The sequence below is a fragment of the Cygnus olor genome, chromosome 2 (assembly GCF_009769625.2).
Source record: "Cygnus olor isolate bCygOlo1 chromosome 2, bCygOlo1.pri.v2, whole genome shotgun sequence".
Lineage (NCBI taxonomy): Eukaryota > Metazoa > Chordata > Aves > Anseriformes > Anatidae > Cygnus > Cygnus olor.
This window is the reverse complement of record NC_049170.1, coordinates 105676967-105689354: the sequence shown is the minus strand read 5'-3', so window position 1 is coordinate 105689354 and position 12388 is coordinate 105676967.

Genomic DNA, 12388 nt, shown 5'->3' with positions numbered 1-12388 from the left:
AGGGGCCCAAAATCTTCACAGTGTCCATAGGTGCAATACTCAGACATTTTTACCACAAATGGACTGCATAGAAAATGACATTTGTTCTTAATAAGTTTTCCACTGTTTGTTGAAATTGTCCCCATATGCCTTGCATAAATTATAAGCTATAATAATTTTCTCTGCAGCTGATCAAAGACAGCCCAGAGAACACAGCAATGTTTCCAGTGTCTTATTCAAGTACAGGAATGGCCAAAAGCAATCCCACTGAGGCTATGGCTTCACTCCAAAGAAAATATTTCTGATTATTCAAGTATCAGCGGACACCCAGGCGGATATTGCCTGTGACTTGGAACGCTCACACCCATGGAATGGTCACACAATGAATGTCCAGAGAAAAGATTCAGTTCTGCACAGTGATGAGGGGCTGAGAAACCAATTCACTAACACAGGAACAGGAAGATACATGTTATAGTTCTCTTGTCCCTTGCAACACACACACACAAACACAAAAAAAAAAAAACAAGAAAAGGGAAAGGGAAAGGGAAAGGGAAAGGGAAAGGGAAAGGGAAAGGGAAAGGGAAAGGGAAAGGGAAAGGGAAAGGAAAAGGAAAAGGAAAAGGAAGAAAAAAAGAAAAAGAAAAAGAAAAAGAAAAAGAAAAAGAAAAAGAAAAAGAAAAAGAAAAAGAAAAAGAAAAAGAAAAAGAAAAAGAAAAAGAAAAAGAAAAAGAAAAGAAAAAGAAAAAGAAAAAGAAAAGGAAAAAGAAAAAGAAAAAGAAAAAGAAAAAAAAGAAAAAGAAAAAGAAAAAGAAAAAGAAAAAGAAGAAAAAAAAGAAAAAGAAAGAAAGAAAAAGAAAAAAGAAAAAGAAAAAGAAAAAGAAAAAGAAAAAGAAAAAGAAAAAGAAAAAGAAGAAAAAAAAGAAAAAGAAAGAAAGAAAAAGAAAAAAGAAAAAGAAAAAGAAAAAGAAAAAGAAAAAGAAAAAGAAAAAGAAAAAGAAAAAGAAAAAGAAAAAGAAAAAGAAAAAGAAAAAGAAAAAGAAAAAGAAAAAGAAAAAGAAAAAAAGTTATTTGCAAGTCTGCAAGGGGAACAGAAGATGAAACTGCCTTATGTCCTCTTTCTTGGCAGCTTTTGATGGTGGAGTTTCATTTATCACAGTCTCCATCCACTCAAATTACATACCACCTCCAAGGCATTATGAATGTTTGTTTTTTTTTACAAGTTTCTCTCACCTCTCACCTCTCACAAGCTTTCTGTGTACTGAGTGTGTTTAAGAGTACTGCCTACCAGTTTCCCTCCAAAGTGTTATCTGGTGTTCCTTTGTCACCAATGCCAACTGATCCACAGTGCTTAAGCAGAGGTGCCCCTCTTCTCTTGGAAGCCTTTGAAAACAAAGTAAAAGGTGCAATTCATGAAGGCATAAAGACAAACAGCTTGACAGAAATAACTAGTAACAATCATACTTCTACCTATCATACATCTACTAACTGTGGCTTGTCTTCTCCTGCTGCCTGGCAATTGGACCTTGCTTCTGATGCATCTTCAACATCATTAGCTAGCGTTCATGAAAGGAAATCCAGCACCAAAAGCCCCATCTTTATTTTTCATCTAGATCAACCCTTCATCAGCCATTGAGGTTCAGCTCCCCCCTCCCATTTAATCCAACACAAAGATTCAGCTAGTATTCTGGGGATGCTAAGGTTCACTTGGCCCTGTTTAAGAGCAACACCTACCAAACAGACACTTAATAATTATCTCCATGCTTGGCTAAACCCAGAACAAATCATCAACTTCTGAAGAGGCATGGTGTCAGTCATGAAGTTGAGAAATATTCACACATTAGTGTGAAGCTCCTTCACAGACTATTTGCTGCATTTTGTATAAACAGGTATGAAATGTTACAGTACGACAATGCTACTTTACACAGGCATATGAATAGGATTAACATGTAATGGACTTACAGCAATAAGCAGGCACTTCAGAATGATGTGAATTCCAGAACCACTTCAGAATTCTGGATGGACTGACCTCTTCCCCCTCTATTTTATCATGATGGATAGATGACTGGAAGAGAGTCGGTATCATGCCAGTCTTCAAAAAGGGCAAGAAGGAGGACCCAGGCAACTACGGGCCATTCAGCCTCACCTTCATCACTGGAAAGGTGATGGAACAGCTCGTCCTGGAGGTCATCTCCAAGCATGTGGAGCATAAGAAGGTGATCTGAAATAGTCAGCATGGATTCACCAAGCGGAAGTCATGTTTGACCAATCTGCTATCCTTCTGATGAGATGACTAGCCAGATAGATGAGGGAAGAGCAGTGGATGTGGTCTACCTTGACTTCAGCAAGGTTTTTGACACTGTCTCACATAACATCCTCATAGACAAGCTCAGGAAGTGCGGCCTAGATGGGTGGATGGTGAGGTGGATTGGCACTTGGCTGGATGACAGAGATCAGAGAGTTGTGCTTAGTGGTGCAGAATCTAGTTGGAGGCCTGTAGCTAGCGGTGTCCCCCAGGGGTCGGTACTGGGTCCAGTGTTGTTCAACTTACTCATCAGCAACCTGGACGATGGAACAGAGTGCACCCTCAGCAAGTTTGCTGACAACACAAAGCTCAGAGGAATGGCTGATACCCCAGAGGGCTGTGCTGCCATTCAGAGGGACCTTGACAGGCTGGAGGGTTGGGCCGAGAGGAACCTCATGACGTTCAACAAGGGCAAGTGCAGGGTCCTGTACCTAGGGAGGAATAACCCCAAGCACCAGTACAGGCTCGGGGCTGACCTGCTGGAGTGCAGCTCTGCAGAGAGGGGCCTGGGAGTCCTGGCGGACAGCAGGCTGACCATGAATCAGCAGTGTGCCCTTGTAGCCAAGAAGGCCAATGGTATCCTGGGCTGCATTCAGAAGAGTGTTGCCAGCAGGTTGAGGGAGGTGATCCTCCCCCTCTGCTCAGCCCTGGTGAGGCCACACTTGGAGTATTGTGTCCAGTTCCGGGCTCCCCAGTACAAGAGGGACATAGAACTACTGGATCGAGTCCAGAGGAAGGCAACTAAGATGATTAGGGGACTGGAGCACCTGTCATACGAGGACAGGCTGTGAGAGCTGGGCCTGTTTAGCCTGGAAGAGAGAAGATTGAGGGGAGACCTCATTAACGTATATAAATATCTAAGGGGAGGATATCGAAAGGATGAAGCCAGTCTCTTTTCAGTTGTGCCCAGTGACAGGACGAGAGGCAACGGGCACAAACTGAAGCACAGGAGGTTCCAGCTTCAGGGGGCACTTCTTTACTGTGAGGTAGACAGAGCACTGGAACAGGTTGCCCAGAGAGGTTGTGGAGTCTCCTTATCTGGAGATATTCAAACCCCGCCTGGATGCCATTTCGCACAACGTACTCTAGGTGATCCTGCTTGGCAGGGGGGTTGGACTAGGTAATCTTCAGAGGTCCCTTCCAGCCCTGCCCATTCTGTGATTCTGTGATAGATCCAAATAAACTGTTTTGCCTTTACTTACATCACTATAGTGTCTCAGAAACATCCTCTGCAGAATCTCCTGTTATCATAAGAACTACCTTGCAAATGTGCTTGTCAAGACAGGTATCAAGAAATTAATTCACCTAAATAAACTACATTCTCATCAGCAGCAGTTAAAAAGTGCAATATGGCGTTATATATACATGGTGTACTTATGCATGTTTCTGGAAAAGGCGGCATATTTTTGTTGTGCAGCAAACTGCATAAGATATACAATCAAAATGAGAGAAAGGTGTGAACATGAAGGGACATTCTGTAGATGTTTTTGAAAATATCTCACAGATGGCACTTTCACTCTGTAATGTAAATTTTTATGTGTCAAAAGAGATAAGACAAAAAGACACAGATAGCACAGTAGTTTTGAAGAAAAGGGATTCATTGCCTTAGGCAGAGGATAATCAACTAAGAATAAGGTCTGTCTAGGGATTTCAAGCAGGAATTTATCACCCTCCTAAAGAATTTTTTTTTTTCCATGGCATTCACAACCTGCACTGGCATTGCTCTGGACTTAATCACCATCCCAATGTAGAAAAATGCACATGTACACTCCTATACTCCTACTTTCTTCATTTTGCAAAGGCTCTTCTCTAAGTTGGCAGAAGATGGCATTATCAACTATCTAGAAAGTGGTTACTGCCAGTTAGGATGATGCAATTTTAAAGATTTTTTTCTTTCTCCCAAATTCACCCATGAAACAGTGTGATAGAGGATTCTGGCTTTGACATCCAGGATCTGGATGACAACCAGCCAGGTTTACAATAGCCCAATACAAAGGCTTAAAACAACAGGATTTTTTAAAGTTCTGATTTTGAGCTCTCTCCTAATTCTCACTTTGGAAACATATCCACCTATGTGTGACAGTTCTATAAATTTGCAGTTAGAGATGTAACTTTAGCCTTCAGGCCTCCATGGCCAACACCAGTTTTCTGGCTTGGAACACCTTCCCATCTATCCCAGCCTCCCAGACAACCGTACCCACACAATCTTCCAGGACATTTATGCTTTTCATATACTTGCCATATACTTTTTCATATGCTTTTTTTTTTCCCTTTTCCTTTGGCCCTGTGTTTTGCAGTAGACATCTGGAGCCCAAGACTCTGATCATCTCCTTCCTCATTCAGTATCCAAAACCCAGCTGAGCAGCAGTTTTTGACAATTAGCTTCTCTGCACGGATAATTTGCATATATCTCAGCTTCCTTAAAGATACAGTACTCCACAGGAAAAAAGTAAAGGGATGATTCAATTGGGCCTGGGTAAACTATGAAATCTGTGAACTATGAAAGGTAGTGTCCAGAGAAGGGCAACAAAACTGGTGTGGGATCTGGAGCACAAATCTTATGAGCGGATGAGGGAGCTGGGATTGTTTAGTCTGGAGAAGAGGAGGCTCAGGGGAAACTTCATTGCACTCTACAACTTCCTGAAGGGAGGTTGTGATGAGGAGGGGGTCGGCCTCTTCTCTCAGATAACTAATGATAGGACCTGTGAAAATTGCCACAAGTTGCGCCAGGAGAGATTTAGATTAGATATCAGGAAAAACTTTTTCTCTCAAAGAGTGGTCAGGCATTGGAACAGCCTGCCCAGGGAGGTGGTGGAGTCACCATCCCTGAAGGTGTTCAAGAAGTGCCTGGATGAAGTGCTACGAGATATGATTTAGTAACTTAGTGGGTAGTATTGGTGATAAGAGGATGGTTGGACTAGATGATCTTGTAGGTCCTTTCCAACCTTGTGTTTCTATGATTCTAACTATATAGGAAAACAAGTGGAAAATGAGTAGATCTGTCTTTCTTAAACTATAAGCAGGAAAAAGCAGTGTGATGCCATGTTATGAACTCTGTCTTCCAGATCTGCTGCCTCTTCTCTCTTATAGAAATGGTATCAGCTGCTCTCTTCCCATGAGCACCACCAGACTCCCAAAACGATGGGGAAAAAAGTCAAAAGGGATCTGTGAGAGCCTCCTCTGAAGGCTATGACCAGCTGCTTTTTCACAGAGGTAGGAGACTAGAGGACTTTTCCACATCAGCACTCTGTTGATGTCTGTAGTTTTCAGTTTCAAATCAGACCAACATCATTTAAATCAAAACTGTTGACCACAGGGAACACCAAGTGCACAAGGTCTCCAGCTACAAAAGTAAGTCTATCACAGATAAGAGCCCCTGTTCCAGTATTTCATCTGAGCAGCATAGTTTTCATATATTCATATATTTTATATATGAATATATTTTCATATATATTCATATATATATGAATATATATGTTCATATATATTCATATATTTCATATATTTCATAGTATTTCATATGGTGGCACTATAGACAATACGAAAGGTTATAAACTTGTTTGAACTTAAGCTATCACCCTCATAATACCTAAGCACAGTCATGAGGAAATACTGAACAAGTCAGACCAATGTGCGCTGGCTATTCAAGCAGCTGGGCAGCTTCATAAAGAGTTCCTAGAGCCAGTATAGGTGGAAAAGCCTTACGACCCACCTCTCCTACAGGATCCAAGAAACACAGTGGACGCTTTGCTCCCTAACTGTTTTTAACAGCCTGATTTTACCTCATTACCCCTGAGAGGCACAAATGTTTAATTTTCAGAATATTTGTACATATTTCTCTCTTTCTAAAGAAAAAAAAATAGTAATCATTAAAAACAATATTTTTTATTTCATTTTATTAATTAATGATCAAGAAAGTAAATGGGTCAAACAGCGGCAATACATTCCACTTGGAGAAAAATATGCAATTGTTTTGCTAACATCACAGGGAAGTATGCTCAGGGGAAACTAATCTTACCCTAATGAACCACACAGTTTCTAGAACTGTCTCTCTTTTTTTTTTTTTTTTTTCTGTTTGGCTTATGTTCACTATTAAAAATATCTAAGACAGCTTCCAAAGTTGGCTTTGCCACTCACCAACATTGAAGAAAAGAAAGGGTCAGTGATGGCATAACACAGCTGCAAGAGCCACAATTTAAGAAATAAAACAGTGGCTCCCGCCAGTACAAACCAAGTACCTCTCTTTTTCACCCATCTTTCCCCCTCTGTACACCTTGGTTTCAGGGTCTCACTAGCCTGTTGACCTGCATAATCTAAGACTGGAGAACTGTACCAAAACAGTTCGCACAGTTAAGAATAATGATGCACTCTACATTAAGAACCAAAACATTCTCTTTTAAGAGAATTTAAACATTCTCTTTAAGAGAATTTAAGAGGAGAATGACTGAATTCTACATTTGCATTTAAATAACATTAAAGCCTTCACTAAGACCATTTAGACATGAACAGAGGTATAATTTATTGCAATATACTTCTATAAGACCTAACCAAAATAATGCTGAATTAAATCTCTCATCTTGGACCTGAAGTTGCTCATAACAGCCACTGGAGGGAAACTAACATAAGAAGAGCAGAAGTTCATTACTATATAGTAAGCAGCTCTATTAGTAAACCCACTCCTTTTTGATTAACCTTATGAAATCAAATAGAACTAGTGACACTGTTTCAGTTAAAACAGAGTAAAACTGATGTATAAAAGCCATCTTTAAAGGTATAAACGTGCATTTTTGTCATTATATACTGAATGTACTTATTATATATTGTGATTTAAATGCTCCTCTGAAACCATTTTAGGGATCTTTGTCAACCTCTTTATCTTTTCTAAATACGAAGACTTTTTTATATTCTTAAGAATAATGTTCTATTCACATTTGCACATCTGCAGTCTCTGCTACTAGAGGATAAAACTTAATATTGACTAATGGCTACATAAGATTGTTTTAATGAACGTTAGCTATAAGGAGGTATTAATTCAGGAAAAACTGAGGTATTCATGGACATCTAAACTCTGCAGTACTTCTCTGTTGTAGAAGTAATTAATAAGCATACAGATTTAATAAAAAATCTTCAATTGAAAAAAAAAAAGAAATCTACCAAGCCCTTCCAGTTCTCCATTCTATCATCTGGGTAGAACGTCTTTAAAATAAGAATATGGAAGACAAAAGGCTTCATTCTAGCTTCCAGTGAAGTAACTACTAACAACTGTCACTTAAAGGATTTCACTTCTGGGAGAACTTCCATAAGGCTGAAAACATCCCCCTCATGTGAAACTGTAGAAAATTAATGCTAATGTCATTTGAAACTAAGCAATGCAGTAGATTGTATGTTGTCCAGAGGAACAATCAGGCATGCGCAAAGGATTAACAAGAAAATATGACTAGTTACAGACTATTTTTAGTAGTATATTTGACTTTAAACATATTTGTATTCTTGAAAGCTGCCTGGTATTTCTATTCAAAGAGACGAATGAAGGATGAAAAGGAATGAAAAGCAGAAGATTAGGAAAGCAGATGATCCTCTCTGTTTACATTCTGTGAGGAAAGCTTCTATCAGTCTACATTTTGGGATTTGCACAAAGCTGTTTGAAGGGGACAGTCTCTCCCCAGTAATGAGAAATGCAGAAAAGGCCATGCTTCTTGAGGTATTCAGACTTCTCCACTATGCCAATACAGAGAAGTGTGGGAAGGTTACTGAGAATTCAGGTTCCTAATTAATTTCCTTGATAATGAAGAAATGAAAAAGAGTGAGACGAGAAAAAATGAATGGGAAAGCTTCTTCCATTTTAATGCAAAGGCCAATTAAATTAAATTAGTACTTGGAATCCAGAAAACACAAGGCTAAGAAATTATTATAACAGTTATAAAAATTGCTCTGGGGTTTCCAGCATTTACAGGATTTCTCATTAAAAAGAAATAATTAATTTTGCTAGCCGTTAAAATCCATGAACATTTATCTCTTGTTAAATCCATTTCAATATTTTTATCCTAAGACAAACAAAATTTCTACATCTTTTTAAAAATGCTGGTCTTCATTTAATATTCCTTCCTGCTCTTTCTCTTTGAATTCTACAGTAAGTATTGATTAATTATTTCCTGTTTTCATTGTTTTCCCTAGTGTAAGTTATTTCAGTCCTGTTAAGAGGTTAGTCTTGTGAGGAATTTAATGAATTTTTAAATAAAAGAAATAATTACTTTTTAAAATAAATTAATTTTTTATTGAATATCCTGATTTTAACAATTCTGTCAGTTTACACAAAAATCTGCACTGTAGAAAATGCATTATTTCATGAACCAAGTTTTATTGTCTAGTCCTGGTTATATTTTCTCCCCTCTTTTTTGTTAGCCTTCCAAACACCTACTTGAACTATGATCCCAAGAAGCCGCTTTCAAGCAAGACTTCTTTGATTTTATTATTCAATACACTGTTTAAGTTGAATCTCAGTTGGAATGGAAAGACTATTGTTTTTAGTATTAAAATAAAAGTTAAGCTTGTATGATGATGTCCATTGATTCATCAGCATATCTCAGTTTTATTTTCGCTTGCTTTTAGTTTTTTGCATTAAAACATTAATCTAAAAACATCTTATAAAATATAAGATTTTTTCCAAATGTTCTGATGCTTCCAGAAGTTCATATAACTGAGACTTCTTTTATGGCTCTGCAGGCTGCTCACATCAAGAGCAGAGCCCCAAAACAAACAGCTTTTTCTGGAGAAGCTGTCTGTGCGAAGCTGCAGACTGCATCATTATGAATATTTATACGGGAATGAATTGAGGTTGCACAGATAAAGGACAGTTTCCTGACTTAAAAGAAATGCGGTACGTGATAAATACGTACATTATTCACACAGAAAACAGGATCAGAGTCTTTTAATAGAAGTGCTCATGAAGCCACGTCCTCTCCCTCTGCCTGGATCAGGTCTGGAACAAGGAGGACTGGTCCTTGTCATAGAACAAATCTGCTATGGCTTTCTGCTCTGTGTTTGAGATGGTGTCAGTTACAGTTTTTAAAGTGTTTCAACTTCATCAGATTTGATCAGATTTTCTCAGAGCAAAAACCATATCCATAACACAAAAAATATTACAAGTCCCTGATTCAACTAAAGGTTCAACAGACTTCTTAAAGAAATCTTTACAAAGATATTTAAAAGAGATCACTGTGATCCTCATAAGTTTCTTATTCTAATTCCTTTAGAGGTAGCAACAAAGTGAAGGCTACAGAGAAATCAACAGTTATGCCTCTGACAATAGCACATTGATAACTGCTAAGCATATGAAAACTCCGATTTGCTTTGCCTTGCTTCTACCCTTCCCTGTTTTATACAGTACCACAGAAAACTGCTTATCCCACAATTTACATTTTAAATCTCTTTCTAACCGTTTTCTTACTTTGTTTGTTCAGAACCTAGTTTTCAAGCTGGCTGACCTACTTTATCTTATTTTGGTACTTGCAGTAAATTCCCTTAAGCTTGTCTATGCCAACATCATTTAAAATGTCTTCTGTACCTTGATAATCAGTTCTCTTAAAGCAAAAAGTACCATCACGACTGCTGCAAGAATGATAAACTATTAGTCTCTCTGAAAGTCAACAAGATGTTTTTACATTGCAACAATAATTTTTCTTTCATTAAACTCTTTTTGCAAATGGTCAAAGTATTTCAGAAGTGAAAGCAAAGAAACAAAAACATTCGGGTCCAAACAGGCTTCAGCAGGTGGAATTATCCCCAATCTGATTTTGTAGAGTTTTACGTAAAGAAAATGGGATCTATTAATAGTACTTAAAAGGTAATTTTAATACATGTGGTACTAGTAGCCCCATTTTTAATAAACCTAAATCCTTTATTCTTTTATCGGCAGTAACAAACTAAAACCCTGCTTTAGAAGCTGACAAATTGTTTACAGTGTTTACATGAAAAATGCTTTCCTAAAGAAGAGGTAAATTGTTTTACCACTATCGTGTTCAGATACTATAAGGTGCAAAAAAAAATCATGGTGCTGAGTGAGAGAGAATTTGGCAAAATTAGATTTGGATAACGATTGCTCTTCAACTATTATATTTGCAACTGTTTTTTTTTACCACAATCCTTACTTTGGTCAAGTACAATCCTTAATTTGAGAATTTTCAAGCAACCAGTAAAAGCAGCATATAAGGTTTGTGATGAAAGTTGGAGTTATTCTGTAAAAAACAAGTCATTACATTTGTTGCGTCTGTGTGTGTTATAGAAACTGGAAGGGCTTACTGCAGTCCAGAATAACTTACCTCTCACTTTTTGTTTTACTGGTGAAACAAAGCAGAAGCTTTAAAGAGAGAGCTTAAAATAATTTATGGTATTCATGCAGCTGAGACTTCCACGGGTTTAGTGAGCACTAGGTGACTGCATTAAATTAGCAGTTAAAATGGGCTAACAAAATTACTCATACTTTAAATACTAATATCATGGTAAATGGTGAAGCTAATTTTTCCCCCTGGTGATCATAGATCTCAAGATAATGTTGGGAAGGAGACACTGTAGGATGGAGAGGTTATAAATCCCCTGGTTACCCATTAATAGTTTGGAGAAGCACAGCCTACACATTCATCCACAGTACAAAAATGCTTGTATTTGTACTTTAGCATAGTTTTTCAGGTCGTGAGGAAGGGAACTACTCTGCAGGTCTAGGATACCTCCCAAAGAGAAGACCAAGGGAAAAGATACAGTTTTCCTCTGGTCTTCTGTCTTTGGACCACCTGAGATTTGCAGGAAATCAGGAGATTCACCTAATCTCTGTACGAGTCACATACAAATCTATTGGTGTAGCTGTGCTTACTGATAGGATTTGAGTCAGCAACACTAGTCACAGTTTCCAGCCATTAGGGAACAAAGCATATACCAAAGAACTCTATTTTCTTTCCCCATTTACCAACAGGTCGGTATGGGCACACTAGGTATACATTTTAGTGCTTATTATTATAAACCATAATCCCCCAATACTAATAATATTTAACCCACAAGAACCAAGTAGGGTTTTTTTAGATAAGTGCCTATCAAAGAATATAAGTGATGTTCATCATCTAATGAAAGCTAGGTACATCCTAGAACCTGTATCCATGAAGAAAATTAACCTCAATAGGAATTTTGTCTAAGCAAATGCAATTATCTATTTTTTTGTCACAGCACATGTTTTTCGACTTTTTTTTTCTTCTGTTGCATAGCTTTCCTCATTAGTAAACGCAAAACCTTGCAACATTTTCACTAATCATCACTGAGGTCTTGAAAGGTATTGAGGAAAAAATGTTGAAATCCTTTATACAGAATATTCCAGTGCAGGCTCTGAACTTATGGCCAGAACTATTCATAGCACAATTTTGATCAAGATATAGAAAAACAACACTGCAAGGCACTAGTCAGAGTATCGATAAACTCATTAACTACTACAGGCACTAATCAGAGCAACAAGAAGAAAACCAAAGGATTTCCAGCCTGAGGAAAGCTTCTACTTGACTTTAGATCCTTGCCTTTTCAAACTTCGTACAGATATCCATTTAACTGGGGCTTCTTCTGTTCCCTCGTGGTTAAATTTTCAAGACAACTGCTGGTACTACATTTGTTTAAGCTAGATCACAAACATCAATCCCTCGGTTAAAATTTGGAATGTTTTATAAATGTCAAAAAAACTAGCTATTGAGGAAACAATCCTAAATCAAAATTATTGTAAAAACAGAAAAACAATACAAATTATCTTCATACAAAGCGTTCAAGAAATGGAAAAAGACAAAACTCTTTTTAAACAAAGAGTAAAGGTAATTCTTCTTAAGAATAATATTTCTATATTTACTTACCAGAATTGTATTGTTACTCCTTGAAGTAAGTAGAGCCATCTTGTGGGCATACCTACTTGCTGCATATGATTGGACAATTAATTGTTTAGTTCTTAGGTGGAACTATACATTGACAGCAACGAGAAGAAAAATAAGTGTCTTGCTATCAGTTCAAACCCAACTACATATATGTGTGTATATATATATATTCATTAATTTCAGTTAATGTAATCATAAGTTATTAGTACCA